The sequence below is a fragment of the Mustela nivalis genome, assembly GCF_964662115.1.
Source record: "Mustela nivalis genome assembly, chromosome: 4".
Classification (NCBI taxonomy): Eukaryota; Metazoa; Chordata; class Mammalia; order Carnivora; family Mustelidae; genus Mustela; species Mustela nivalis.
This window is the reverse complement of record NC_139023.1, coordinates 126,507,232-126,513,526: the sequence shown is the minus strand read 5'-3', so window position 1 is coordinate 126,513,526 and position 6,295 is coordinate 126,507,232. Positions and strand designations below refer to the sequence as shown.

The following is a 6,295-nucleotide window of genomic DNA, read 5'->3' as shown; positions in this document are numbered from 1 at the left end:
ACTTAATTTTCCTCTAGTTTGTATATTTTTGTAAGCTTTTCAAACTATTACAGATATTTGCTGTTTTATAGATTTTTTTGTAAAAAACATAAGCTAAAGTCTTGTTCATGCTAAGTCCTATAAAATTTTGTTCTCTTATAAATTTCTTCTGGATGTAACACATGAGATTAAGTTTATCGCTTCCTGAATTTTTTTACTTGGTCTTTCCCCAGGTACACTGATGCACTCTTCTTTTCTTTATCTCTTTAAAATCTGCATTCAGAAAATTCATACTAAAATACAAATGTTTGCAAATAGCTTTAGGTGAGGGCTCCAATAGGTGTGTGGATAGGATGCGGAAAGGGATTGGTCTTATGAGACATCAAAGTTTCATATATTCTTTATCCAATCCCTAAATATTCTGATTCAGCAATCTGGTGGGACCCTGGTATTTTTAAATAGAATATTTTAAAACCCTGAAAAACACTCTTGCTTACAACCTCTGATCTGAGGGATAAAGCATTCTGGAATGTCATGAGTCAGTCAGCACATATGGAGGGTTAGGGAGGACATCCTGGCCTGTCTAGTATCCTTGAATCATATCACAGAGATAACTGCCTAGTGTTCTAAAACCAGTCAGCACATAGAGCCCTCTCGGATATCCAATGGGCTCTGATATAACACGTGGAGACTTTGTTACCAGTGTTATCTTGAGAAATACAAGCACAGTGCACCAAATATTTTACTGGGCATTCTTTGTCCCCCATCAATGTAGTTATTTATCTTGGTGAGAGTGTTAATGTCGATAACCAGTAAACTATTAATGAAATATAAGTCAAGGTAAGCTATATTTTTTATCACTCATTGAATTATGCTTTAATTCATACTTCATGTTATTTTATCCTCAGGGGTAAGGTTTCACCATTATATGATTTAATGAGTTAGGCATTCATGTTTATAACAATCTCATCCTAATAAGGCCTTTACCTCAACATTTTATTCCTGAACAAATTAGAAATAGTAACATTTAACCTATTGTGATTATACTCAAGATGCAAATTTATGTAATAGACAAGGACTTATTTTAAAATACTCTAATTTCCAATAGAATTCAAAGAAAACTTTTAGAAAGAGTTACCATATATGTTATATGTACTTTTACCATACAGATTTGCTGCCAAATATGCCATATTTTCTTATTCTTTTGTTGATCTAAAATTTGTATGACACTGTAAAGCCTTGACCCTTGAGGGCTTAGTTCTTCCAGCCATGTGGATAATGGAATTTTTAAAATTGTATAAAATTTCTTAAACAAGAACATTTAGTTTTACAAATAAATTCAATAATGTCAGTTATTTCATAAAGGGCACCTTTATTAACTGGCTTGTAAGTGCCAGGCACTGTTTCAGACATTTTCACATCCATTATTTCAATTTTTTTTTTTCAGAGATGTAATTTAGTAGATTAACAAAACGAACAAATGATATTAGCCTCTTCTTTGGAAGGAATGCAACATGGTATCATGATGCTTAAGGAAATAGCTTCAGAAACTACTGTTTTAAAATGAAACAGGCCTTGTCACATTCCTTTTCTGAAATATCACCAAAATTTTTTTGTTGTTGGTTTGAGAAATAGTGAGGAAAGGAGGTAAAAAGAGGACAGAATTACTCTATTTTCTTATTATAGACCTTCTATTCTGTGCTCTATGAGGCCAACAGAAATAACTTAAAATATCCCAAGCTCCTTAGAAGGTTGAGAGGTACAGTTTTGTAATGCTGTGAGGAAGTGAGGTCTCATTCTAAGCTCAGCTGCCTGGAATGCAAAAGTGTTGGGTTACTTTAAAGTTCTCCTCCTCCCAATGCTCTTTCCTACAAGTATCCTGAGACCACATCAAGGATGGGGCACAGGGATGGCTAGTCCTTTAGAGTCTGCTATGAGGTCTCTGGGCTGCCTTCGGTGTCAGGGTATTGGGGAAAAATTTCGTCTGAAAAAAAAAATTTTTTTTTAACTTATGAGAGAGCAGGAACAAAGGAACATAATATGTCAAAACTCTTAAAATTCCTGCTTTCTTCCTCAGAGCCAAAACCTCAGAGTATCAGTGCAAAACTTCCACTTGAATCCCAAGGCCCTTGGAGGAGTTGGTTCACTGAACACTCACATCTCTTTCCCAAGAGATGGTGTGGGAGCCAGGGCTGAGAAAGTTGGAACTCAACTCAAGGTCTGTTCTTATTAACTCTTCTTCTGAGACTTAAAAAAAGGAAAAAAAAAAAAAAAAAAGGACAATTTAGATATTAAAGGAGGAGAAAAATCCAAACTCTTTTGCTTCCTTGTGCATTATAAAATCAAAGATCTAAGATCAAGGAGAAACTTAATAGATCATTTGTTCCAAACACTTACTTGGTATTAAATTGACAGTTTATCACTTTTTCAGTGATAAACACTGAAAAAGTTTGTTAGTATTCTTAAATCTTAAAATTAAAGTATTATACTTTGTTTAATCTCTGATAATGTCAATTGCATATCTGTCTGACGGCATTCTAATTCTTAAGAATTTAAAAGCTAGCTTTCTTTCTTTCTTTCTTTTTTAGATTTTGACAACTATGTAACAGAGCATCCATTTCCTCTGCCATTCTCAGACTCATGCTGAAACTGGGGTTTTACCTTCTTTTCTGAAACAGCTAAATACTGGAATCTCTAAGTTTTCCTTCTCTGGTTGTCCTCAGAATAAAAGGGCCACGATCTTTACACAGCAAACACCAAATTCTCTCTCACACATTTTTGGTCTGGACTAGATTCTTTTAAAATTTAAGATGAGGTTAGTATAGTACTAAGATCCAGAGTGTCACTGCTACTCTCATGTTGAATTGCTTTTGGTTACAAAATCATATTTATGTGATTTGATATATTATTATTTTAAAAAACACCAGCTCATCGCATATTGTTCATCAAGAGACTGGCCTACATGCTGCCTGAGAGCTGTTCTAATTACATCTGAATAAAAATGTCTTCAAGCACTGACTGAAGGAATAGAATTGATCTAGACACAGAAGAGTTCAGTAAAGTCACTCATTTATTCAGTTAATCCAGGGGATTTATTGTCCATAATTAATCTAGGTTTACTTAGTGATTAGATAAATGTGTAAGTAACAGTGAAAAAGTTTAAGGTTAGTATTCTTAAATCTTAACTTACCTCTAGTTGTATCTGTGAATGTAAATCAGTCTTGACACATTAAAAGAAATGTTTAAAACAATTGGGAAAGTATATTGAAAATAAAACTTTTCCCCAAATTTGCATCTATGACAGATATGTCTTTGATTAAGTCTATTTAAAAAAAATTTTGTCTTTTTTTCCTCATTTTGGTTTATCTATGGCCAATTTTAACAAAAACAATTTTAATAAAACAAAAAGCAGAACAAAAAACATTGGTCTATCAGTATCTTTGGAAAACTTCAGGATTTTTATTAAAAGTCATTTTAGGTAGAAAGAAATTTATTCTTTTGTGTTTATTAATTTTTAATAAAGTCATTCTTTTAGGCTCTATAGATATATTCAGAAAGTAAATAATTTTGGAAAAATAATCAATTTGAAAAAGGCTTAACTTAATCAGAGCTGACGTCAAACAAGTTCTCAAGTAAGACTATTTTTTCCGTGAATGGGGGTAAAAGTAACAAAACTTGCTTACTTAGTTGATGCCATCAGAAGGAGGATCTGGTTTCTGTCATTTAAGACAAAACAGTCACAACTAAGGTAGATAGTGGTGTTATAAATGGAGGCCTTCCAAATACTACCAGCTCAAATTAAATCGTTGGGCATTTCTATTGAAGTATCTTTGTGTTGAATTGTATAAGTAATTGCCTACTCTGTGTTTATGTTTAATCTTAAATCCTTAAATAAGTAAAAATTTTAAAGGCAGTAATTTATCTGTTTCTCCCCCCTACATTTCTGATATATAATGGATAATTATATGTTGTTCTCTGAGGTGCAACTGTCTCTTTAGATGAAAAACACCAGTTTTAAAATCCGAGGTTATAAAATGAGAAGTTAATTTATTAGTAAATTATTTCCTGGCTTCCAGTTAGAGTGTCATGAATACAATTTACAAATGCAGCGCATTGCTGGAATTGCCACGACAGTCCATGAAGATCAGCTGTTCAACGTTTGAAATGTAGGTACATGATTGCATTTAAAAGGATTCTTTTGATTAATTACCTATGGGTAATTACCTACGGGTAAATAAAACTCACTAATGGAAACTCAATAAAGAAGGGTTAACCATAGGAAACAAATCGTCTTGACTCAAGGAAATTTAGTAAACAAACTTTTTAAAGGACGTTTTCAGACAATTCCTCTGAAATGAAATAACCCTGTTTGTGGAATACTGAAAAGCCACGGAAATATTCTGTGCGCTCTTCAAACTTACTGTCTGATGTACTCAAATAAATTCCCATTTGTATTTAAGTAAGCTAAAGATAATGTTTGTTGCCAAATTTTGCATGCACATGAACTAAGATTGATTTTCTTAAACCAAACAACTCTCTTACAGAGAGTTCAAGTTCTACTGTGTATAAGTATATATATAACTAGAAGTTGGTTGACAGAGGGCTCTCACAGAATTCACATCTTAACTTGAATATCTAATGTACTTTGATGAGAAATGGATTAGACTCCTTGGGTTGTGCTGACCCCAGAGATGCAATCTCTGGAAAATTGATTTCTTGAGCATTTCATGCTGCTTGAGGAAGGGAGAAACATATCCCAGAGGAGAAAACAGCTCAAAGTGTATCAACTTTTAGAAATTTAGATCAATAACAATTTTTTGATTACTTTGTATGTATTTATGTTAGAAGGGATAGTTTCATGTATGCCGTATAGCAAGCAATCACAGTATCTGAATAACTTAAAACATTAGAGATTGAGTTTTCTGCTCACTCTATATGTATTTCAAGGAATTGCTTTTGGCTATAGGCTCCACCATCCTCACTCAGGAATCCCAGGTGTCAGGGTGTCTATCATTTAGGGAAGAGATCATGGTGCCCTGATTTTTCAGGCTTTCTTCCTGCAAAAGGCACATATTCCATTCACTCCCATACTATGGGCCAATAGGAATCACATGATTATGTCTAACTTCAAGGGATGGCAAAACATGACTTTACCACATGACTGAAGGAGGAGAGCAAGAAATGGTAATCAAAATACTGGTGAACAAGACTAATGATTATGATTGCCGAGAGTACTGGTCACCAATTTTGAGCTCATTATTCTCTTTGCTGCATAAAAAACATACATTCTCCCTCTTGTGGGTAAATAAAACCCCCTGCATTTCTCAGTGTTCCTGTTAAAAAGCCTAGTCTTCTGAGAAAGGGAGGTAAACAGAACATAAAGTTAGGACGTGTTTGCTTTCACTTTTCCTGGAAGCATTTTACTCTTCACAGATCATGAAAATTATTTCTGTGGCCATTTGGATGAGGTCCCTGGGTTAAGCTTCAAGATGCCAGAATGACTGCAGAGCTCTCTTCCTAGGTATTTACATTCCTAAATCTTTGAAGTCCAGAGATGGGCAATATCTCTAGGTCACAAAAGCAGGAGACATCCAGTGTTTGTCTGGCCCTTGGAAAGATATATTTACATTCTCAGTATCCTTGCCATCTCCTCTCAAAGGAGCAAAGGCTTTTGTTTTGTTTTGTTTTGTTTTTCTTTTTCTTCTCCTTTCCCTAGAGAGAAAGAAACAGCTGTCTTTCTACTGGATATAAACTAAAGAAAATCCATTGTTCTCTTCCTTTGGAGATACAGACTTCGGAGTTTGTGGCAGTAGAGCATTTTGTCTGATTTCTCATATCACCCCCGAGGTAAGAATCAGGGTATGAGGGATCACAATGTTATTATATATTTTTAAGTGAATAATGAAAGTCTGGCTCTGACAGAATACCTCCATCTCATTTATTCATTCAGGATAAAATGAATAAAGATCAATATTAAAAATATAACACTTCTCTATGGGAAATAATCCAAAAGCCAGATTTAGTCGCGGCTGCAAGAGCGGGCCTCTAGTGATGTGCAAGACTTGCCCCTCACGGGGTGGGGCTAGGGGTTGCTCCATGAAGTCCAGGTATGGCACCCCTTGCTCCAGAAATTTATGAATATAGAAAGTCAGCCTTGCATATGCTCAATACACAATGACCACTCATGTTCAGGACAATCATGACAAACACATCTGTGGGAAAGGGGAAGAATGGCGTTCATGGAACCAATTTTTCCATACGATGATGACATCCTGCTGGGCAGCATATCGAGGACTCTTCCACCCCTCATACACTC

The 6,295-nt window shown here is 34.8% G+C and overlaps 1 long non-coding RNA gene across 1 annotated transcript; it reads left to right on the top strand.

The window, feature by feature from the left end:
- The first annotated feature begins 1,995 nt into the window (after positions 1-1,995).
- Positions 1,996-5,827, top strand: LOC309863943. Its single transcript, XR_014311312.1, has 3 exons — positions 1,996-2,197; positions 2,568-2,794; positions 5,765-5,827. It is a non-coding gene; the product is annotated as an uncharacterized lncRNA (long non-coding RNA).
- The last annotated feature ends 468 nt before the right edge of the window (positions 5,828-6,295 follow it).